Genomic DNA, 24,364 nt, shown 5'->3' with positions numbered 1-24,364 from the left:
GCTAATTTTTTTTTCCTGCTCTAGGCCAAATGTCTCTTCGGGCAAAGGAATTTATGGCCTCCGTTTCTGTAAAAGAAGCAGTGGTAAAATCTTTTACATTTGCACATGGCAGTTTGGTTTTTCTAAGGAAATTTCTTGGCAGTAAAAAAGGTTTTCAAGTTCTTCTGCCAGACATGACCGCTGTAATGTCAGTGGAGGTCCACCACGTTAATCTGTGTAAATACACATCGATAGATTAACAAATATTCATAGAAGGATGCTACCCTAAGAAAAACGTTGATACCTTTAAGACCGGGTGTGACCATCACGTAATCAACTTAATACAATCTTATTTTAGTTGCTTATCAATCATATCACTATAAATTGTTGCAGAAAGGAATTCTTTGTTTTATAAAAAATATAAAAATAAAAAAAAAGCAGTAAACTACATCGGGTCATACGCGATTTTGAACAGACACTATATAAAAAATTAAAAAACCCAGTTGCTAATTTACACATGTAAACATTACTGGAGAAATGTCAGTTAGTAATATTTATGGTGCAGACTTTTGGACTTTGTCAGTAGTTCCATTTAAGATTGCTACATGCGGATGATAACAGGGAACAATAGATTTACCATAATATTAAACGTAGAGGGGAAAAACTTAAAAACGACTAAACTTAAAGTCGCAGAATGATTAGAATTCTAAGCTTAAACCTGATATAATGGATTACAGAGTAGAGAATGATTATACACTGCGCACAGCTCCGCTAGCAACGCATCTGGGTAAAGTATAGTAAGCGAACGCATTGCTGGGGTTTAGGCTTTAGGACATTCTATTGCGTCTGACATCGCTCAGACATGGCCACACCTTAACTCAGGAACAAAGAAGTGAGTGTTCACCTTGGATACGTAAAAGCTTGTCTAACGAAATTTTATATAACCGAAATATGGAATAGTCCCATGAGCCATAAATTATTTTAAGCCTGTACAGAACATGGTATGAAGATACAGGGAACACAATCATCTGATAATATCACCTTCGAGACAGAAGCTAGGCTGGGTTCACACGTTTTTTGCAGGCACAAAATCTGCCTCAAAATTCCGTTTGGAAGTTTGAGGCAGATTTCCCTCTGCTTGCATGCCGATTTTCGCCTGCAGCCATTGAGCAACGCGGGCATAAAACGCTGCGAAATACACTTTCTCTGCCTTCCATTGATGTCAATGGGAGGTCAGAGGAATAACCGCACGAAGATAAGGCATGTCCCTTCTTTCTCCCGCGAGCCGGTTTTACAGCTAGCGGGAGAAAACCACCTCCGCCTCCCATTGAAATCAATGGGAGGCATTTTCGGCCGTTTTTTGGAGAGTTTTGCTGCGCGGTTTCCGCGTCAAGAAACTCGCCCAAAAACTGTGTGAACCCAGCCTAAGGCTATGTTCACACGGGGTATATTGCAGAGTTTTTTGACGCGGGAACCGTGTCGCAAAACTCGGCAAAAACGGCCCGAGAACGCCTCCCATTGATTTCAATGGGAGGCGTCGGCGTCTTTTTCCCGCGAGCAGTAAAACTGCCTCGCGGGAAAAAGAAGCGACATGCCCTATCTTCGGGCGCTTCCGCCTCTGACCTCCCATTGACTTCAATGGGAGGCAGGAGAAAGCGTATTTCTCGCTGTTTTATGCCTGCGGCGCTCAATGGCCGCGGGCGAAAAACGGCGCGAAAATCGGCGTGCAGGGAGAGGAATATCTTCCTCAAAGTTCCAAACGGAATTTTGAGGCAGATATTCCTCCCCCAAAATACTCCGTGTGAACATAGCCTTAAAATGGAAAGTATCACTATTTGATGTACTACCATCAGGAAATGGCTATATTTATGATCATGTGTCCACTAAAAAAAAACAAAAAAAAACACACAACTGGGCAAAGCTGTACCCGCTAAAGGGCCTTCTGTAGGACCACAGAAAAAAAAAGATTTTATCACATCCATCAGTAAATCTTCTTAAGGAAATCAACTAGTAAAGAATATAGGGTGGTGGGGTCCCTTGGACAGCCATTAAAAGGATTCATTAGTCCAGCTTTAATAGGGTTACTAATGAAGACCAGTTGCTTTTATATAAACTATTTGGTTTTCTTCAGTGTCCTATCCATTTATTTATTTTTTGCAGATAGCATACTGAACCTTTTTTTTCTATGGGGCCATGCACACCGTTTGTTTTTTTTGGCTGATCCGTATGTCCGTTCTGGAAAACTATAGAACATGTCCTATTGTTGTCAGTGTTCGCGGTCCACAAAAAAAAAAAAAGGACAGCACACGGAAGCCACTCGGATCCGTGTTCTGCAGTCTGAAACACGGAAACAGTGGTGTAGATGATGGTTAGAAAGGAACCTTTCTGAATGATTTAAGTTACAGGTTATCAACACTAAGATACACAAATCATAAAACAAAACAAAACCTTATTCCCGACACCCATACACACCCTGTTAAAAAGTACTTTGATGCAATAACTCACCATCTAGAACTGGAATAAAGCAAGTTAGACCATCGATATCAATATGATGTTGAGCTGTGCAGAGTGTCCAGGACAGCTTTTTCTGAAAGCCTTGATAATGCAGCCTACAAACCATCTGCTTGGTTTTAAAGCTTACAAAATGCCCACATTACCCAGCAAGCTCTCTCATTAGACGGATGAAGGATGGGAAAGACATTATGGTGATTTGTAATGTAACCATTTGGTGTATGTACCACTGTAAATGCAGTATCCTAGCGCCGACAGTCATCAACCCTCTCCAAAACATAGGCTGCATCCTCTTATATCGGACATGGACAATGCCGGGAGCACTAAGGGGGGCGGGGGGGGGGGGGTTAAAGACTGTACTCTTGTATCAGCACATTAATATTTTCTTCAATTTTCTTGCCAAATGTTAATGCTGGGTAAGAAAGTAAATCCTCAACAAGGACACTAAACTGTAAATGCCTCAATGGTTTCACTGCTCGCTAGAGCAGCACACTAGCTGCAATAAAGCATAAAAATAGTACAACTATGAACCCTGAACGCAATAAGTTTCTCCATAGAGGACAAGTTATCCTTATATTCTTCGTCATCAGCTATTTGTGTTTCGTTTCTCAAAGACAGTGTGTACATCCGTCACCTAAGGAAGGGTTATCAATAATTTAGTCATAGTTAATGGTTTAGTAATAAACCTTAATTTGTGTTCATGAATATTGTATCTAAAAAAGTAAAAAAATATATATATATATATGATTGACCAAGATATTACCATGATTCCTAAAGTCATTAAATCAAGAATTTACTACCTGCAAATACTGACTTATCATTTTGTTATCCCATTGATAACCTGACACTAGTTACAGTAGTAGACTTGGCAGTCTCATTTTCTTGAGAAATTCATCCAGGTTGGACTCTGCACTAAGGAGAGGCAATGTTACTATGCACTCAAATCAACAAAACATTAACAGTAGGTAGAACCAAGACTAGCTCAAATTAGGGAATCTTACAGATGCCATAAACCCACTTAAAGAGGATCTCTAACCTCTCCTGACATGTCTGTTTCAGTAAATATTTGTATCCCCCATGAAATAATAATTCTGAAGCATCTTTACTTCAAACTCTACGTAGTGCCGTTCCGCTGTTATTCTTCTTCCTCGCTAAATCTGGCCAGAGTCAATAGGTTTCTTCGACTTGCTTATCGAGTAAAGACAAGTGGCTGTCAGACACCTCTGAAGCTCATCTTGTAGAAAACAAAAAATTGGGACAACCTGCCCATTCATTCCTCCAACGGGGAGACTTTTGGGCTATTCCCACAAATATGAGATTTCAGTAGACCCTCTTGGTAGTGGTTGAGCAGATGTTGTATGGTGTACTTGATGGGGCTTGTGATATGGATAAAATATGATGAGCATCATGCGGAGAAAATGCCCATCATTATGAATATTAGAAGACTCCAGACAAGTAATATCTTTAGGTGATCACTAAAGAGGTTTCTCCTTTTGTCATATTGATTTTGCTATAAGAAAGTTGGAAGAGACTGAATTATATCTCCAACACCTACTCTTCATCAAATACAGTGGATACCTGTGACCGGGCCAGATAGTTAGTGTGACTTCTAGTTATTTTCAGCTTTACCTGTTCCACCCACAAGGTTGATAAAAATATGCAACCGTGGAGATGAAGAATGGCATTTGTCGGCTTTTTAATGTCACATGCAAACACTGACTAAATGCACCGGGACCTCCTGCTATGGTATTGGATAAAATGTCAGAGTGAATAGGAATTGCTAGGTCCTTTGTCTGAATGCCACCAACCATTGAATTATAATTATAAACAGAGACTATGTCTCTCGCTGGGGAAAAAGCTCTCCCATGTATAAATATTTAATGTTTAGAAGGAAGCAGTAAGCCCTTCTCCCACAGAGATCAGGAAAACAGGTGCAAAAAGGTCCACGGCACAAACATTTCCATTAACCAACAACTTAAAATAAGATATTACTGGGGGCTTCAAAGTGTGAACAGTTATCTAGGATTTACACATTACTTTTTTTTTGCGGACAATTTGCTTCTTCGTAAAGATTTCTACTATATAAATATAAAACAGCTAGTGGACATATATAATCCCTAGTGGGAATTGGGTCAATTCAGGCCAAGTATAACATATTAGTGCTTTATACTATAGTTCCAATAAAAAGGAGCGAACTGTTTTAAACCTTTAGATTCTGGGCATTGCAAGGAATTCCACAGACCCCACATGGAAGGGCGTCTGCAATCTGGGACCCCCAGAGATTCCATAGCCAAGAGGCATTGGTTGCTCAGTAAAGCATTTGAACTTTTCTAATGCTGGTCAGAGATTTCCATAATCTAGATCAGGGGTCTCAAACTCGGCCGGGTAAGTGGGCCGCATATAGAAAAAATGGGAAGTTGACGGGCCGCATTACTTTCAAATTTGATACAATACAAAATTATTGTTAATCAATTAGTTATTTGAACTACTATAACACTATATTACTAGAATAATAATACTACATTACTATAATAATAGCGCTAGGTTTAAAATTTGAGATATTTCTCCACGTGCTTATTTCAACAATCCAGCTTTCCAGTTTAAGTGTCGCTAAATGAAGTCCGGCGGCTCAGTTAGCACACATGTCAAGATTGGGCAGCCCCTTTTTAGATGCGGCCACAGTGCCCTCTGTGGATAATGCAACACACCCCTAGATGCGGCCACAGTGCCCTCTGTGGATAATGCAACACACCCCTAGATGCGGCCACAGTGCCCTCTGTGGATAATGCAACACACCCCTAGATAAGGCCACAGTGCCCTCTGTAGATAAGGCCACAGTGCCCTCTGTAGATAAGGCCACAGTGCCCTCTGTAGATAAGGCCACAGTGCCCTCTGTAGATAAGGCCACAGTGCCCTCTGTAGATAAGGCCACAGTGCCCTCTGTAGATAAGGCCACAGTGCCCTCTGTAGATAAGGCCACAGTGCCCTCTGTAGATAAGGCCACAGTGCCCTCTGTAGATAAGGCCACAGTGCCCTCTGTAGATAAGGCCACAGTGCCCTCTGTAGATAAGGCCACAGTGCCCTCTGTAGATAAGGCCACAGTGCCCTCTGTAGATAAGGCCACAGTGCCCTCTGTAGATAAGGCCACAGTGCCCTCTGTAGATAAGGCCACAGTGCCCTCTGTAGATAAGGCCACAGTGCCCTCTGTAGATAAGGCCACAGTGCCCTCTGTAGATAAGGCCACAGTGCCCTCTGTAGATAAGGCCACAGTGCCCTCTGTAGATAAGGCCACAGTGCCCTCTGTAGATAAGGCCACAGTGCCCTCTGTAGATAAGGCCACAGTGCCCTCTGTAGATAAGGCCACAGTGCCCTCTGTAGATAAGGCCACAGTGCCCTCTGTAGATAAGGCCACAGTGCCCTCTGTAGATAATACAACACACCCCTAGATAATGCCAGTGTCCTCTTCAGATACTGTCACACACCCACTTGTAGAGGCCGCCCCAGTGCCCTCGGTAGAGGCCGCCCCAGTGCCCTCGGTAGAGGCCGCCCCAGTGCCCTCGGTAGAGGCCGCCCCAGTGCCCTCGGTAGAGGCCGCCCCAGTGCCCTCGGTAGAGGCCGCCCCAGTGCCCTCGGTAGAGGCCGCCCCAGTGCCCTCGGTAGAGGCCGCCCCAGTGCCCTCTGTAGAGGCCGCCCCAGTGCCCTCTGTAGAGGCCGCCCCAGTGCCCTCTGTAGAGGCCGCCCCAGTGATGTCAGGGGCTTGCCCAGAGCTGGAGTCCCAGGCAGAGCGCTAGTAGGCTCTTCCTGGGACTCCAGCTGTGCTCCTGACATCACTGGGACTCCTGCTCTGGGGAAGCCCCTGACATCATTGTCGATGTATGGACAGCGATGTCAGAGGCTTCCCCAGAGTCCCGGAGCAGAGCCGATAATAGCGCTCTGCCCGGGACTCCGCTCTGGGGAAGACCCTGACACACTGTCCATATATGGGCAGCGATGTCAGGGAATTCCACAGAGTCCCGGAGCAGAGCCTATACTAGCGCTCTGCCCGGGACTCCGCTATGGGGAAGACCCTGACACACTGTCCACATATGGGCAGCGATGTCAGGGAATTCCACAGAGTCCCAGAGCAGAGCCTTTACTAGCGCTCTGCCCGGGACTCCGGCTCTGGGGAAGCCCCAGACATTGCTGTTCATATGTGGACAGCGATGTCAGGGAATTCCAGAGTCTCGGAGCAGAGCCGATACTAGCGGCTCTGTGTCCCGCGGGCCGCAGATGACAGCCCCAGGGGCCGCATGCGGCCCGCGGGCTTGAGACCCCTGATCTAGATTCTAGAATAACTAGGATAAACAAGCTCTTTATAGTGTTTTGGGTTCAGTAAGGCCGGATTCACAAGAGCGTGTGCGTTTTGCGCGCGCAAAAAACACGGTCCATAACAGCTCCATGTGTCAGCAGCATATGATGCGTGGCTGTGTGATTTTCGCGCAGCCACCATCATTATAACACTCTGTTTTTATGTTTGAAAACAGGAAAGCACTCGGTGCTTTTCTGTTTTCATTCATAGTTTTTACTGCTGTTGCGCGAATCACGCGCGTCACACGGAAGTGACTTCAATGGGTGCCTGATGCGCGAAAAATGCACAAATATAGGACATGACGTGAGTTTTACGCAGGGGCACACGCTGCGTGAAAATCACGGACTGAACGGCCCCATTGACTAACATAGGTCCGTGTGAGGCGCGTGAAAATCCCGCACGTTGCACAGACGTATTATACGTTCGTCTGAATAAGCACTAAATCTGTGGGGATCCCACATTTCCATTTTCTGATATCTCAAAAGGAGGAGGACTAAAGGCCCTTTTACACTGACCAATTGGGCAAACGAGCGTTCACAGAACACTTGTTCCCGTTAATTGCCATGTGTAAACGGGGAAACAATTAGCCAATGAACTAGCAAACCCTTGTTCATCTGCGGATCGTATCGTTTTAATTGCATAAACTTTTATCATTGTCGGCAGCACATCCTCCTGTGTAAACAGAAAGATGTGCCACTGACAGGACATAAATGTATGGGGACAAGCGATCAGAGTAACAAGCGCTCGTCCCCATACTAGCTCCTTGTGAAAGGCGCAAACGAGCACCAATCAACGAGCTTTCTCGTTGTTAGTTTCCACGGCCCACGTGATTTTCGGGTCGGCCGGCCGCGGAGTGTCATCTGCAAATCACGGCCGTTCACATGGCCGCGTCCATTATTTTCTAAGAGCCTGGACCGCAGAACACGGCCGTAATAAGACATGTCCTCTCTTTCTGCAGTCCAGGCTCCTGGGCCATGCAGACTGTGGAAATCACGGTCGTGTGCATGGGCCCATAGAAATGAATGGGGCCGCAATTCTCCCGTGGATTTTCGGGGGAATTGCGGCTACAAAAGCATGTTTATGTGCATGGGGCCTAAAGCCTATATTTATATGTAGACTATTTTCTAGAAAGATACACAATAGACATGAGCTGCAGTAATTGTTGCTATTTGCCTTTGCAGTGCTACTTTTGTTTGCTACAGAGAAGATGTGGCAACCAGTCATATGTCTCAGATTCCAGATGAGCAAGCACACAGATAGGTATATGGACTGTAGGTCCACATCTGAAGACAATTACAAGTGGTTGAAGCGGTCACATATATCGACCTGACATCAATGTAGTTCAGTAAACAGACCGACAGGGAGCAGAGGGACGTGATTGGATGGCAGGGAATTAAAAGGGCAAGTAACGACTTATTATTTTATGCCATAACCTCCACTCCCCCCACCTTGGCCTTTTCTTTCTTGATCCTGGAAAATTCCTTGAAGAGGTAATCGTCCCAGTACGGATTTGTGGGTTACTCCACTTATAACATTAGTCCAGTTTAAATGTGACCCGTTAACTACTACTTATTGAATACGGTCTAGTAATACGTGAACCAATGGATCTTAACTTGTGCAACAGCCGCACGGTATGAAACGCTTTACAAAAAGGGGAGGCAGATCAGGCTCATTTAAAAAGAGGCACCTATAATGCCAACTCACCAGCAGTGTGAGGACAGGAGTTCTATGTCACTGATCTATCACTTTCACCACTTAGATAGGACTCCGAAGAGCAAGTGCAGTGTGATGAGACTCCACCCCCTCTACAAAGCCAGAAGCATGATGGGAAATGTAGGCTGCATTAGGGGATCCATATCAGCGGGGAAAAAGGAACCAAGATGGCAGACAACCAATAAATGACAACTAAAACAGGTATACAAAAGGAGGCTCAACAATTGCTGGAGTGCTTCTTTAATTCTGGTTTAGAAAGGGGGTAAACGGTGAGCAATAACCATTTTTCATTGCCAACCCTCAATTCCAAACTGGTCCGGCATCAGAGCGTGTCTTGGTGATACCATGCAGAGATCAATATCTGAATACTACTAAAAACAATAACCTGAATAATAATGGACAATTACACGCTAAGAAAGGTCTCACATCTGGAAAACTGGCATTCGGTCATAGGTTTACTTCCTGCTAGAGGGAAACCAGTCAATATCACGTCTGCCCTTGAGGAGATAACATCAATATCCTCTTAAAAATAAATCCTGAAAGGAGTTCTGCTGTAAAAGAATTGGGTCTGAATCCCATTTGTAACATTTAACCTTCAGCGTATCAAGGAGTGCTTATATATCTATTCTGTGATGGTGGGGAAACACTAGAGTTCATGGCTTTAACCTGTGTCGATAAAAAATGCAATTTCAGAATTTGCACTTGTACAAAACCATGCAATTTTATCATTTACTTAGGTCATACAGTTGTTCAAATCCCTACCAAACGTTAACGGTCATAATAAATGCATATTTATGCAACGGTCAATGAATTTATGACTATTAACCCAACCCTTATTTTGTTTGCAAATTTGGCAGTGTGATGTGCCACAATCCATATATTCCAAGTCATACCCATTAAACAAACCTCACAAATACAGAGTTATGATAAAGGAAATTCTAATTCTGCAGAGCCTGGAAACCAGCCATTTGATATGAACTTCCTTGTGTTTCCCAGCATTAGAGGGTGTGCTGTATATGAACACTCCACTTGCAGAGATTCAGAGGAGTCTGGCACATGCAGCTGTCCTCCCTTCCGATTCCCAGGAACGGCAAGAGTTAAACGGTCCAACGTAGCAGCGGCCAAAGCCTGGCTCGCTTGAAATTGCCGCTGGCCACATGATTTTGAAGAGTATCACCGGCACAATCATGCAGCCATTGGCTACCGCATGCAGGCATGGTTTCCGATACATGATGTTACCGCTTCGTGGGACCGTACCTTAAACTGTGCTTTTGTAACACATCCTCTTCACAAACACTCATTTACAAGAGCTGGTGCTACTGCCGGTCTATCTGGCTTTTTAACAATATTGTAATCGTAATTCTTGAAATACAAAATTAGAGAAAGTATTTAGTTACAGATACAGCCGAGAGGCTGCTCTATAGAGGACATATCAATCAGTAAAGCGATAAATAGCCCATCTGCATTCCCAAGCTTAGGCGCTATATACGTTACTGTGCTGTAATAACCTTGACATCTCACTCAGTAAAACAAGCTGAGCATGTTACTCCTTGAAGTGACCTCTGAGGCCTAGCCAGTCAGTTCTGGTTTCTCCTTGTTAAACCAACATCATTCTTCAATTTAATAAACCAACAAAAACTGGGATAAACCAGCTGACAAGTATTTTACTGGCAGGCTCAGTCTTCATTAAAATTTATAATTCCGGTCCTCATACAGCTATTATGCTCAAGACCGCAGTTCTGCACTGACCCGGAGCCATCATGGGGCTCGGAGGGTAAAGCCAGGTATTCGCGGCTCTTTGGTTTAGGCATTAATCACCATCGTACTGTTTAGAATAATTTCAGTGTCACATTTTTGTCATATACCTAAACATTTGGTCAGAGACTGCTGTAAATAAACGTATTTACAACATAGCAAAAGTAGTATGTATGCATTCAGGATAATATACCGCATAAAGCCAGATTGTCCTGATGAAGACTTGACCATAGTAAAAATAAAGTCTCTACATCATAGACTGCAATGCAAACCGGTGTCTCACACTGCAGACGGGATAGCCGTGTGTAACATACATTGTGTAACAAGGTCATATTCTGTTTATGCTGCATCTGTATAAGGCCTCATGCACACGACCGTAGGGGTGTGCACGGGCCGTGATTTGCGGCTCTGCTGCGGAGTGTCTCCCGCAAATCACAGGCCGTGCACATTGCCGTGTGCATTCAATTCAACGAGCCTGGACCGCAAAATGTGGCCGTAAAAAGACATATCCCATCTTTTTGCGGTCCAGGCTTCAGGGCAATGCATGGACCGGGGAAACGGTCGTGTGGATGGGCCCATTGAAATGAATGGGGCCGCAATTCACCCGCAGATCTTTGGGTGAATTGCGGCCGCAAAAATACGTGTGTGTGCATGGGGCCTAAGGCTATGTTCACACAGTTTGACGCGGAAGCCGCGCCGCAAAGCTCGTTTTGCGGAAAAAGCTGAACGGAGCGGCTGAGAACTCACACGAGCACTTCAGGTGCTTTGTTTTAGGGATTGGTGGGGGTCTCCGTGCTCGGACCCCCACCAATCCAAACTTACGACACGTCAGAAGTTTGTTAAACGTTTAGTTACCCTTTAAATTGGAATTGCCATCAGATTCACTTTGAGATTGGGAACGGTTTGAATGAAGCTAAAGTTCAGCGGATGATGTTTATTTATCTTCCGAAAATAGATATACATCTTTAGGGTCAGTTCATACAGGTTTTTTTTTGTGTGCCGATTTTGACTCTGAAACTGCGTCTGAATCAGCGCCAAAAAACGTCCGAACCGCCTCCAATGGATTTCAAAGGGAGGCGGAGGCGGTTTTTTTCTTCCTGGAACGGCTTTTAGCCGCTCGCGAGAATAAGAAGTGACATGCTCTTTCTTGCTGCGGTTACACCTCCTATTGAAATTAACGGGAGGCAGAGAGACAGTTTTTTTTTTCCTCAGCACCCAATGGTCGCGGCCGGAATACGCCGCAAAACTGTGAACAGGGACTTCTGCTTTTTCTTGTGATATTATTGCCACTACCTAGCAGTTACCTAGGTGGAATTCGGCTCAGAGGAAAAACTTTTAGAAATGGAGGCAGCAATTCCCAACCTAATGCAATTATTAACTATCTACCAGTGGTTCCCAAGCATGTATTGAACGGGATGCCACATGACAACTGAAATGTGGCAATGAACCGCATTGAGCATAGAAGACTGGCGGGCTGGGAATGTGATAGTCACTTTGGAATCACGTCAAGCTGTTCTTCAGTGTCCTAGCAAGCAGAAAATCCTGATCCTATGAAAACAAAACCTGGACTGTGCTGATCACGTCAAAAACAAAGATGCAGCAATGCGGGCGCAAACTTAAAAGCAAACCTATTTTTGTCCACTTTGACTAACCTTGTCCTTTGCAATGTAATTTTGGAGGTGCTGACAGCCACCATCTTGGTCGTGCCTCCTCCCATCTGCCTAGGGCAGATTTTACTTAGAGCATAAGGGTATGTTCACACACTAAACTAAAAACAGCTGTAGAATACGGGGCTGAGCGGTTTTTATGCGTTTGAGCTGTTTTTCTATTGACCCAATGAGAAACTGCTCCAAAAACCATTCAAAAAGGGACACATACCTTTTTTACAGGGCGTTTTTGTACGCGCCGTTTTCAAAAACTGCAGCGTAAAAAACGCCCTGTGGGAACGGAACGCCGTTTTTCCTATTGAAATCAGTGGACAGATATTTTGAGTCGTTAAGCCCCCGTAGTTTCAGCCGTTTTTCGGGGCATTTACGGCCCGAAAAACGACTGAAACTAGGCCGTGTGAACATACCCTAAGCAAGCTGGTTCCGATCTATCCAAAATTTATTTTATAGGCCTGGGCCCAAAAGAGAGATTGCTCTCCTATTGCACAGGCACTATGTTTTAGTGTAGTGACCCATCTGTCTGAGGTCGCCTCGCACAATTTGATCAAGATGAGCGCTAAGAGCCTCCCATTTATAAGTATAGTAAAAATAACAGTAATGTAATTTTAAATAAAAAGAATAAAAATCCTTGCATATATCTCAGCGCCAGCAGAGTGCTGCTGCATCTTTGTGTTCGTTCGGGTCGCAGCAGATCTGCACTTCCCTATTTATTTTGCTTTGTTAGGAGGTGCAGACTAACTTTTTGCAGACCACATGAAAAAAAAAAATCATTGAATATTAAAAACTAATTACTCTTAAAAGTTCATCCATGTCCAGAGATTGTCTGGGTGGAATTGATCAGATTATCTAGTAGACTTGTATGTAATATGTTTGAATGTAATGTACTTAGACACTAACCGCAGATGGAATCCACTGAACAGAAATAGAACACAATATTAAAGGGGACTTTAATTGGAGGGGGTTGAAGATTGCTGGAAACGTCACCCAAAGCGATGATCTCCCTCCCTCTTGGCAGCTGCCAGAACCATTCTCCGTCTTATGTTTACAAGGATAGCTCTGGATACTGTCAGGAGTGGAGTAAATCTTGCCACTCAAGTTTCAAAGGAAACGCCACACATTAAGCTTATGTTCTCCTTTAAGATTACTTTCCATTTAAGCAATTAACTTTTTATAAAGGGGAATAAAGAAATATATCCACAACATAACAATGTGGTATTATTGCAATCTTCAAAAAGTTAATTTCCAAGATGGACTGATACTATTAAGGGTAGGAACACACACAGCGTGTTCAGGGCGTATACGCTGCGTCAAGCTGCACAGCGTCTCCACCCTGAACATCGCAGGGAATGCTGGAATATCTGCTGCGGAAAGCAGCTCCGGGAAAAGAAAAACTACAAAAAAAAAAAAAAAAAAAAAAAACAAAAAAAAAAACATACCTAGCCCCTCCCTCTCTCCTGTTCATGGTCCGGCCTCCTGGGATGACGTTGCAGGCCATGTGACCTTTGCAATAGGTGATTGGCTACAGCGGTCCCATGGGATGAAACGTCAACCCAGGAGGCTGGACTGGAGAAGACGCATGGAACTCTGGGTAAGTAGAATTTATTGTGTGGGTTTTTTTTTAACTTACTTGTGATTTGTGTGCTGGATTTGCTGCGATTCCGCCACAAATGTCGCAACACACAGTTTGTTGTGGGTTTAAGCACCCTATTGCATTCAATGGGGAAAACCCGCAACACAAGAGCAGCTGCGGCTGAAGAAACAGCACTGTAGGTCAATTTGTGCGTGTTTTTTTCAGCAGATTTTTTCCGCTGGGGGGGGGGGGGGGCTGAGATTTGTTGAAATCTCACCCAAACTGCTGCTACTGTATTACGAAATAGTTGTTGAAAATCCACAGGTCTTTATGCCTAGTGTGTTCCTACCCTAAGGGCGGATTTACACGAGTGTGTGAGTTTTGCGCACGCAAAAAACGCGGCATTTTGCGTGCGCAAAAGGAACGTGACAGCTCCGTGTGTCATGTTCATATGGATTCGCGGCTGCGTGCTTTTCGCGCAGCCGCCATCATTATGACACTCCGTTTGGATGTTTGTAAACAGAAAAGCACGTGGTGCTTTTCTGTTTACATTCATTCTTTTACTGCTGTTGCGCGAATAACGCGCGTCCCACGGAAGTGCTTCCATGGGGAGCACGTGATTTTCACGCACCCATTGATGTCAATGGGTGCGTGATGCGCGAAAAACGCCAAAATATAGAACGTCGCGAGTTTTATGCAGCGGACTCGCGCTGCGCAAAACTCACGGACAGTCTGCACTGCCCCATAGACTTGCATAGGTCCGTGCGACCCGCGTGAAAACCACGCGGGTTACACGGACGTATAGAACGTTCGTGTAAATCCGCCCTAAGAGCTTACCATCTGTAGTGGTTCTAGATACATACAGTTGAAGTCATTAGTTTATATACACCTTAGCTATATTCATTAAAACGCAGTTTCACAATTACTGACATTTCCCTTCTACATTCACTTTCAGGTTAGTTAGTATCACTACTATATACCAAGATTTTCTCTAATATGACATTTCACAATGATTTATTTCAGCTTTCATTTCTTTCATTACATTCCCAGTGGCTCAGAAGTTTACATACACCACGTTGACTGGGCCTTTAAATAGCTTGAGAAATTCGAGAAAACGAGGTCATGGCTTTAGCAGCTTCTGATTGGCTAATTCACATCATTTGAGTTATTGGAAGTTTACCCGTGACAGGATTTTAAGGCCTACTTGCCTCTTAGCTTGACATCATGGGAGAAATCCTAAGAAATCAGCCAAGACATCATAAATTATTTTTTATAGACCTCCACAACACTGGTACATCCTTTGGAGCAATTTCCAAATGCCTGAACCACGGTACCACATTTGTTCAAATGATAATATGCACATTTAAACACCATGGGACCGCGCAGATATTATACCGTTCAGGAAGTAGACGCTGTCTTCTAGAGAAGAACGTATTTTGGTACGAAAAATACAAATCAATCCAGGAAACAGCAAACTACCTTGTGAAGATGGAGGAAAAGAAAGGTATAAAATTATCTATATCATGACCTGAAAAGCCACTAAGCAAGGAAGAAAACAACGCTACAAAACCACCAGGTTACAGTTTGCAACTGCACATGGGGCCAATAAGCTTACTTTTTGGAGAAAGGTCCTCTACTCTGATGAAGCAAAGCTTGAACGGTTTAGCCATAATGACCATATTTATGTGGAGGAAAAAGGGGGAATCTTGCAAGCCAAAGAGCACCATACCAAACGTGAAGGGCAGGAGTGGCATGTTGTGGGGTGCTTTGCTGCAGGAGGGACTGGTTCACTTCACAAAGTTGATGGAATTATGAGAAAGGAAAACTGTACGGCGATATCAAAGCAACATCTCAAGACATGAGCCAGGGAGTTCAAGCTTGGGCGCAAGTGGATCTTTAAAACAGACAATCTCAAACGTACTTCCAAAAGTTGTGACAAAATTGCTTAAAAGGAAAACAAAGTGAAGGTAATGGAGAGGCCATCACAATGCCCTGACTTCTGCCCATACATTTTCTATGGGATTGAACTGAAAAAGTGTGTGCGGACAAGGCCTACAAATCTGACTCACACCAGTTCTGTCAGGAGGAATGAGCCAAAATTCCTGCAACTTATTTTAAGATTATGGAAGTCCACCCAAACGTAGAGAACTTAAAAGGGTAATGCTACCAAATGCTAACCACGTGTATGTGAACATTCCGAGCCAATTGGGAATGTGATTTGTTTCAGCTTTTATGTCTTTCTTCATTGTCTAGTATTATTCTGACATTTCACATTCTGGAAATATAGTAATGCTCCTAACTGACCCAAAAGAGGGAAAGTATACTAGGATTAAATGTCAGAAATTGTGAAATAGTGAGTTTTAATGAATGTGGCTAAGGTGTATGTAAGCTTACGACTTCCATTGTATATATCCTCAATATCTACATAGAAGAGGGGACTGGATGCCTTTCTTGTGTGTAATAGTGTGACAATTTATGGGCACTAGATTCCTGGATCAATGGGCCATCTCCAGTAATTTATTCTGTTTGCTATGTTTGGAGTCGGAAGGAATTTGTTCCCTAAAATGGGGAAAATGGGCTGAGGCCCCATGAGGGTTTTTTGCCCTCCACTGGAACACAGCAGGAGAATAAGTTGAGCTAGATGGATGGATTTTTCTCTCACTCTTATAATATATAGAGATACATAGTAAGGCTCTGTTCACACCTGCGTTGGGGTCCCGTTCTGACGTTCCGTAGGTTTCCGTCAGAACGGGGCCCTAAGCAGACACAAACAGACACGGACTACGCTATTGCATCCAGCAAAACAACGGATCCGGTGCACAAAAGAGAAACGGAAACCACGGGCGTCGGCTCAGTCACCATTGAAATCAATGGTGATGGAAACGGAAACCAGAGGTTTCTGTCGGTGACCATTTGCGTCTGCTCAGGGTTCCGTTCTGACTGAAAGCTCCAACGGAACATTAGAACGGGACCCCAACGCAGATGTGAACAGAGCCTAACAGTTTATTATTTATTCACATGGAGTTGAAAACAAAATCCCTAGTAAAATATATTCAAAGAGATGGCTCAAAATGAAAATTTGAGAATAAAAATTTAAAAAAAGCATTCCTCAGAGCTGCCTTCCAGTTATACAACGTGCATGCTATCTGTCCAGCTTAAATGAGAGGAAAAGTAGTAATTTACCCGAAGAGCGGCTTAGGAAAAAAATTAAACTATATAGGTCATAAGTGAATGTCTTACATCTATTGCTACAGATTCTTCAAACCAAATGTCCTTATTGTCCCTTTTCTTGGAGAGACTGTCAGACGAGCACTCTACAAAGACTACGCACATCATCACTAAGGCCTTGATGTTTCGATCTAAGTTCCACTTCCATTTTGATCCCTTTTGGTTTCATAAAGCGTCTGACAGACTCAAAAAAAATACCGCCAGATAATTGAACTATTACTTTGCTTATTAAAAGCTTCTTAGATGTGACCAGCAGCTTCACCTCCTGGAGTTTTATGTTCTTGTCTGGTAAACAATATTGCATGTCCCCTGTCACCTCGGAGTAGTCAGTAGTGCCGGCTTTAATTAGCAGATAATGGAAATTCAGCACAAGCTTTAGCGAGCCAGAGGATCAAGAAGAATAATAATCTTTATTTATATAGCGCCAACATATTCCGCAGCACTTTACAACTCAGAGGGAACATGTACAGACAAAATCAGGCATTACATAGTGACTGAACAATTCAAACAATAGGAACACAAGAGATTACAATTTATAAGGAAAAAAAGGGGAGACCATGTAAAAAGTGCTTGTTCAATGGTCCAGCCATCTTTTATAAACATAGGGTGGTACACAGAGCTGCATGAGCCGGTCACCAGCCAGTACCCGTATATGAAAGACATGAAGTGCATTAGGGTGCAAGGAGTGTGGGGGATACTGCTGAATGAGGGGGGCAAGTTCTCATGACTAATGTAATAGTGGGGCCAAGGAAAGGAGCCAGATAAGGGAATGTTATAGGCCTGCCTAAGATGATGTGTTTTCAGGACATGCTTAAAAACCGTGGCCGTTGGGAATAATCGGATTGTCCGGGGTAGCTCTTTCCAGAGGACTTGTGCAGCACGAGAAAAATCTTGCAGATGGGAGTGGGAGGTTCGGATCATGTAGGATGTTAGTCTTAGATCGTTGGCAGAACGTAGAGTGCGAGTAGGGTGGACAAGAAAAAAAACACACTGCATAAGATACTCAATCACCGGTCGGTACTGGAAATCTGTGTGACAGATCCCGAATATGGCACCCGTAGACCCCTATAGGCTCATACAGTACCAATTTCTCATTAGAAAAATAAAATTGGAATGCTGCGGTACATATAAAATGAGCATTATTGGGGTTTTAGAGGCACCAGTGCCTATAGGTCCATATTATGAACCTTAAATTGTACATAAGATGTGTAGTCACCCCAATCTCATATACAATCACAATTACATAAGAAAACCTCTTGACTAAAAAGACTTATTTTGCTCTAAGATATTAAGAAAACAATATGCGTAAAACCTAAAGTATCACATATTTGCATTAGCCATATACACTGTAAAGAAGACTCATCTGTGGTTAACAGAGAACCCTAGGGAAAGACAGTGGTATGAGCAGACCTTGCGTTGTCCTTCAGATAGGGTTACCAGCATCATTTATGTACGAAGAGAATGCTTACAGCAGTACAAAACTAATAAGGGATCACAATACGCCTTATTCATTCCACGTGTCCCCATTTGGAAATACCAGAACTTGCTAAACCACTCTGTTAATAGCTTTCGGCTTTCAAATTGCACAACAAACCATGTTTGCAGTAGGAACAGTGACAAATTTTGTAGGTAAATGAGAACATGTTCTTAGCAAGTATGAACTGCAGAAAACCAGACGGATAAATAATACAATGTGCGTGACCAAAAACGACAAGTATTTCTATCAACTTATTCTGCAGCACGGTACACCGATTGTAATCACTCATCAGTCCTCAGTTGGGATCAGCCTATTTCTAGGATAGGAAAATGAAACCCGCTAGAGCCAATTTCATAGGATGCCTACCATTGATTCGTTCGTTTATGGACACTCTCCATTAGTGAAGAGCGGATATCTTTCTATATGCAATCTTTGAAACCTAGCAACTGGATTTAGAAAAAGAAAAAAAGCTAAGATAAATGTGCATATAGAAGACAATTACTGTATTAGTATAGATTCCTATCTAGTGGTTGGAAATCTCAATCACAATTCATTGCACTTAACCACGGACAGTACAAATAACGGAGCCGGTTTAATCTATTCAACCATAAAGGCCTCTTTCACATGGCAGTATTTTGGTCAGTATTATTGCTTTATTATTTTAAGCCAAAACTAAAAAATAAATATAGAATAGAAATGTTTGCATGTTTGGACCGTAAATACTACAGCAAAATACTGACTAAATTGCTGACTTGATACTACAAAACTCAACGATGTGCACTTGTCCCGTGGTTATCGGCCCCTCTATCATAATATCCTTGTTCTGTCATTGTCCCAGCTATCTTTGTTGAGATAGAACAGCAAGTCATGAAGGGCCAGGTCTCACATGAAATGGGACCCTCCGACTAAGGCATCATGGTTTCAGATTACTGCTGATATTTTGATATGTGATCTAGTCTTCAATAAATGATAACGATACTCTATAGATGGAACAGCTTACATTCTCATACTGCCGGGTGGAAAAAAACAAAAACATCTATAGCTCAGGACATCTCTGCCATGTTAAATTCGATCTTTGTGTTCCCCATTGTCAACATACAAATACTAATATAGATATATTAGTATATAGCCGGATTCTACAAAGCAAAAGAAAATGTTGGTTGGTTTGCTTCACTAGGGAATCGTCATGAGCAGCTGCGGCATCTTATACACAAATACTGCAGGCCGACAGCATGATTGATCGGGAATAATTCATTCTTGTTAACCCAAAGTTTGCAATAAAAGGAGACGCTGCGAAAGTGATGGTGCTCAATTACAACCGTGCGTTTACAAAAATAACTAAGCATATGTTAACGGCTGGCACCGGCAACATTTTGTGTTGTCACAAGACAATCAGCTGCCTCCAAAAAAAAGTACTACCACAATAACGTGTGCTGAAAACCAATTATGTCTTTGCGTGTTTGCTTTAAAATGAAGCGGTAGAACGCCATGACAATCCTAGCCTGCAGAAAAGAGCAAGTTGCTCAACTGGAACGTCATTCATTCGCTTCTTGGTAGACCTCTGCATCCTTCACATTACTTTCCACTGACACAATAGTAAATGTCTTTCAGAAGATGCATGGAGGAGGCTAGAACAGTGGACAGAGGTGAGAATGTATACACTGTATGGTAAAATGTGCTGACAGCCACGTGATCATACTACACACTGCGTGTCTAAATATAGCCAACTCATTTATTATAGCTGCCCAATGGAGCGCATGGGGAGGACAGCTCCGTCACCTCCCTTAAGAAAACCTGCATTGCCGCAGGCTGCTTCTGCTCAAGGCCTGGGATAAAAACACTATTAAAACTCTAAATGAGATATATATATATATATATATATATATATATATATATTATTTTTTTTTTTTTTTTTTTCCAATATATGCATTTACATAGGCTTTCACCAGAAAATTCTACATTGACATCTAAAGGATCTATGGCAGCATTGATTTGTATGAAATAAAGGAGCCTATAAGTGTAGAGCCTTGCTGTTTTGCATCACAGTGCATATGCAATGTCTGTCTCCATTTACCCAGGTTACAGAAATATTTAGTAAATTATAAAAAAAAGTAAGAGAGTTACCAATAATAAAGTATATCAATAGTTTTATAGTAAGTCATTCCTTTTATTTTATGTAAATTTCCCCCGAAAAGCAAACCCACATGAGAAAAAAAAAAACAACTCACCTTTATTAGAACTTGATGACATCATCAGAACATTTAATTGTGAGAAGGACACACAGCCATGAAGTCATGAAAGTGGAGAACAAAATTTAAAGGGGTTCCTTATCTTCTGAAATGTTACTTAGATATGTTGAGCATTGTGGACATGATGTACATGAGCGAAGGTCAAATAAAAGCTAAAAAGGTCTGGCCATCAACCCAGGCCCACGTCCCTTCTGATCAGGGCATTATTGAGAGTCCCACGTTCCAGACACACACCAATGTTATTTCCGGACATGGCCAAATAACATTACACCGAACGTAACATATGACACCGTTTACCTTTGGCCATAGTGGGGAGTCCGAAAGCTGCATCACTAATACATGCAATGATGTTAACACAGTTAAATATATGTATGTGTATATAATGCGTCTTTTTCTTCTATATGGATGTCTATTTATAGGACCTGTGTATGGCTGCATTAACCTTCAAGAAGATTTGGCACCTAGTCCCATAACATCTATATGATCAACATGTCTAGATTTGCGGTGTTGTAATTGTTCGTGCATGTATTAGGTTTTGTACATAGACTGTAAATATTTGTAGGACAAAATTATTTTCTTCTTTTCTTTTCTGCCCACTATATACTAAATGGTATCGGTGTAAAGGAACAGCCTGAGCGTTGATCATGTATAGATTGGGGGATATTGTTTACACCAAACTGACAGGACTGCTGGCTCAAACAGGTAAATGTCTACACTGTATACAAAGTAGCAAAAACACATCACACTCAAATGAGTGTTTACGGTGTACACACGCTACTGTTTACACACTACATCCATCCAGACATATTCAGTTGGGACTGGTGGGCCAGTCGGGAAAAACTTCTATATCCTAAACAGCTGAAGACAAGCAAGTTTATGTTTGCTTTATTCTCGGTTTTGTTTGTCAAGCAACCATTTCTTGGCTTGACTTTTATGATTTGATCCTTCTGTACATCACACTGTCTAGGCTACATATTGAGAGATTACACAATTGGAAACTGACATGAAACCCACATTGTTTGGATTACCCTGCACTGATAATTCAGCGGCTACAAATAATAGCAAGCGTTCATGGGTCTACAAGACATCCTGGCATTCAGACATTTTAGGGCAGGGAAAAGAAGCAGCTGAAAGGCCCCTTTAAAGGCCTATTTACAGAGGCCAATAATCAAGAATGAGAATTCCTAAGTTTATTGGTTCCCGATCATTGGCTGGTGAAAACGGGGCAGCGATCAGCCGACAAATTAGCAAGTCATCGCTGTCAGCAGCACATGTAAAACAGGGGATGTGCTGCCGACAATGAGGCAAAACTGATGGGGACCGAAGGATCGTATTATCGTACATCGTCCCCATATGGCAGAGCATCAGCCCGTGTGAAAGGGCCTGTTAACAAGATCATGCCCATGTGTACCAACCTTAAGGATATATATTCAAAAGGTGTGGTCAAATCGTGGTTTAATCCTGCAATTAACGCAAAACCGTGGCAAAAAGGTTGGGTTTTTGTTTTGATTTTTTTTAAATCAAGACTGTGGCATTTTGCGATGAATGCAGTAATAAGCCCTGATTTGACAGCACCGTGTGAACAGACCTGAAAGAGCCCGTTTGGTGCCGTTCCTCTGCAAGATCCATAGAATACCTCCATCACTTTTTTCCCCTCATTGATTCATACAAAAAAAACCCTAAAAAGTACATATATACACACACACACACACACATATATATATATATACACCGTGTGTGTGTGTGTGTGTGTGTGTGTGTGTGTGTGTGTGTGTGTCTACTCATAAAATTGAAGATCCAGTACGATTAGACCCACTTGTTCACTAGAAGGAGCTTAATGGCAATAATATAAAGCCTCATTCTCCATCAAGCCTGTATTACACTATTTTCCATCCTAAACATCACAGAGGACCCAATTCTCCGTTTGACCTACTGAGCCGTTGTTGATTTATGAGACTCCAGTGTATAAATCATTTTCATATTGATCCATAACATGCATACCGCCAATGCAAACTAGCCCAGCATTCCATCTAGTACTCCATAGCCTCCAATATAGTATACAATGGACACCACAAAACAGTCTGCACAAAAAAATAGGCAATAGCACACACAAAAAAAACAAACAAAAAAAAAACGCATTAGAAAACATGTAAATACGTTGCAACACCTTGGGTTGTAAATACGTGTGCAACACTACAACGTTTTCACACATAAAAAGTGAACATCTCCACAGTGTCAATGTATCGAGGTGAAGCTGGGCCTAGAAGAGAAAGCAGGCAGGAGAACAAGGAGGACCAAACAAGGCAAGGAGCAGGAACGCAGAGATCCCGTGTGCTCGCCAGCAGCCACCAAGCTATACTGTAAAAGGAAATCACAAAGAAGTGCTGCTTTGCATTATTCTTAGAGGTAGCACTGCAAGCAGGGCAGAGAGCACAGATTCAACATCTAAGAACAGCTCTTCATACTCTTATCCGCACGTTGTACCCTACAATACTGCTAATTTTTATTATACTTGAAGACATCGGTTACATTCATAAAGGGGCATTGATAATAAGCACTTAATGGCATTTGGTAAACCCTTTGCTCCGTGCACTCTTCCTATAAGAGGCTAGTCCCTAGAAAAGTCTGTTTCATTCTTGATCCTTCATTTCTCATACACAATAGACAACCAGGACCCAGGTAGATCAGACTTCATTGCCACACAATCTGGAGGTGGCCATATTAACATCTACATAGCTCATTATCTTAGGATGAAATAGATAGGCTTACTCATAAATTAACTTCTAATTCTTCTTTCTGTTACCACTACAAGAGATCCAATGACGGACTGCATAATCGATTGAGAATCTTGGCCATTGCTCGAGGCAGACTTGTACGTTAACCCTAGAAGACACACTACAGGACACACAAGCACATATCTAAACTCTTCCACTCCATTTTTCCTCAATGAAAAATTAAGAGCAACAAAAAAAACCTCTACAACATTTAAAAGGCGTTATCCGGGTGTTTAAAGTTCACCTGAATGGGACAGTGGTGCAATACCTTGCACGGCCACTACAAATGTAATGACACGTGCAAGTACGAACTAGGAGAAGAACCATGTAGATAATGAAGAGGCTGCCGCACTCGCCGTGGCCCCCTTAAAACAGATGATTGACAGAACCGATCTTATATTAATGGCCTATCTTAAAGAAAGGCAAATCAATTCTAAAAACCCTGATAACCCATTTGATTTGTAACCATGCAAATTTCTACCACATTCCAATGGTTTTCTTTTGGATTGAGAGTGAAGAATAGTAAATGCAAATCGGTACCTAAAGGTCAGGTATTCAGTTTGTTTTAGTTAAAGGTCTGCTTACCTGAGTCTGCTGCGGTCAAGCAAAGATCTGAGCTGAACACCAGCAGTAAAGAGGTTCTTAACGTTTCGCAAACTTTTTAGTAGGGCTGGCTGGGCAATTATGATCTAAATCAAAATCACGATTAATTGTAATCTCGATTCTGATTATTGACCAATTACTTAGGCCATATCCCTTTTGAATGCCACACCCCCTATTTGCATGCTACGCCATTCAATATTTATCCCAAGCCTGCTGTATATAATATACCCCACAGAAAAAAAATAGACATTGCCCCATAGTGCTCCCCACACAGTATAATGCCCCCCATAACTGACTTCAATTCAGTATAATGCCCCTATAAGCTGCCCTCACAGTGTAAGTCCCCCATAGCTGCCCCCATGCTGTATAATGCCCCCACAGCTGTCCCCAATAGTGCCTGGTAAAAATAATATACGTACTCACCTAACCCTGTTCCAACGATGACTGGAGGAGATCCCTTTGCTACTCTGGTCTATGCGGCACGGAACAG

At 42.6% G+C, this 24,364-nt stretch overlaps 1 protein-coding gene across 5 annotated transcripts in view; it reads right to left on the bottom strand.

Annotated features, from left to right (window-relative positions):
• PPARGC1B (PPARG coactivator 1 beta) overlaps window positions 1-24,364 on the bottom strand; it is a 104,764-nt gene that overhangs the window by 48,933 nt on the left and 31,467 nt on the right. The gene's annotated exons all lie outside the window — the stretch shown is intronic.

This window comes from Rhinoderma darwinii, chromosome 3 (genome assembly GCF_050947455.1).
Source record: "Rhinoderma darwinii isolate aRhiDar2 chromosome 3, aRhiDar2.hap1, whole genome shotgun sequence".
Taxonomy (NCBI): domain Eukaryota; kingdom Metazoa; phylum Chordata; class Amphibia; order Anura; family Rhinodermatidae; genus Rhinoderma; species Rhinoderma darwinii.
Note: the sequence above shows the minus strand (reverse complement) of the source record. Positions and strands in the feature narration are given on the sequence as shown.